This window comes from Scyliorhinus torazame, chromosome 24, assembly GCF_047496885.1.
Source record: "Scyliorhinus torazame isolate Kashiwa2021f chromosome 24, sScyTor2.1, whole genome shotgun sequence".
Taxonomy (NCBI): Eukaryota; Metazoa; Chordata; class Chondrichthyes; order Carcharhiniformes; family Scyliorhinidae; genus Scyliorhinus; species Scyliorhinus torazame.
The window spans coordinates 6,735,901-6,737,288 of NC_092730.1; positions in this window are offsets into that span (position 1 = coordinate 6,735,901).

A 1,388-nucleotide genomic window follows, 5' to 3' on the forward strand; every position below is an offset into this window, starting at 1 on the left:
AGTGGGTCAGTACTGAGGGAGTGGCGCACTGTCAGAGGGTCAGTACTGAGGGAGTGCCGCACTGTCAGAGGGTGAGTACTGAGGGAGTGCTGCACTGTCAGAAGGTCAGTACTGAGGGAGTGCCGCATTGTCAGAGGGTCAGTACTGAGGGAGTGCTGCACTGTCAGAGGGTCAGTACTGAGGGAGTGCCGCACTGTCAGAGGGTCAGTACTGAGGGAGTGCCGCACTGTCAGAGGGTCAGTACTGAGGGAGCACCGCACTGTCAGAGGGTCAGTACTGAGGGAGTGCTGCAGTCAGAGGGTCAGTACTGAGGGAGTGCCGCACTGTCAGAGGGTCAGTACTGAGGGAGTGCCGCACTGTCAGAGGGTCAGTACTGAGGGAGTGCCGCACTGTCAGAGGGTCAGTACTGAGGGAGCGCCGCACTGTCAGAGGGTCAGTACTGAGGTAGTGCTGCAGTCAGAGGGTCAGTACTGAGGGAGTGCCGCACTGTCAGAGGGTCAGTACTGAGGGAGTGCCGCACTGTCAGAGGGTCAGTACTGAGGGAGCGCCGCACTGTCAGAGGGTCAGTACTGAGGGACTGCCGCACTGTCAGAGGGTCAGTACTGAGGGAGTGCCGCACTGTCAGAGGGTCAGTACTGAGGGACTGCCGCACTGTCAGAGGGTCAGTACTGAAGGAGTGCTGCACTGTCAGAGGGTCAGTACTGAGGGAGTGCCGCACTGTCAGAGGTTCAGTACTGAGGGAGTGCCGCACTGTCAGAGGGTCAGTACTGAGGGACTGCCGCACTGTCAGAGGGTCAGTACTGAGGGAGTGCCGCACTGTCAGAGAGTCAGTACTGAGGGAGCACCGCACTGTCAGAGGGTCAGTACTGAGGGAGTGCTGCACTGTCAGAGGGTCAGTACTGAGGGAATGCCACATTGTCGGAGGGTCAGTACTGAGGGAGCGCCGCACTGTCAGAGGGTCAGTACTGAGTGAGTGCCGCCCTGTCAGAGGGTCAGTGCTGAGGGAGTGCCGTACTGTCAGAGGGTCAGTACTGAGGGTGTGCCGCACTGTCAGAGGGTCAGTACTGAAGGAGTGCCGCACTGTCAGAGGGTTAGTACTGAGGGAGTGCTGCACTGTCAGAGGGTCAGTACTGAGGGAGTGCCGCACTGTCAGAGGGTCAGTACTGAGGGAGTGCCGCACTGTCAGAGGGTCAGTACTGAGGGAGTGCCGCACTGTCAGAGGGTCAGTACTGAGGGAGTGCCGCACTGTCAGAGGGTCAGTACTGAGGGAGTGCCGCACTGTCAGAGGGTCAGTACTGAGGGGGTGCCGCACTGTTAGAGGGTCAGTACTGAGGGGGTGCCGCACTGTCAGAGGGTCAGTACTGAGGGAGCGCCGCACTGTCAAAGGG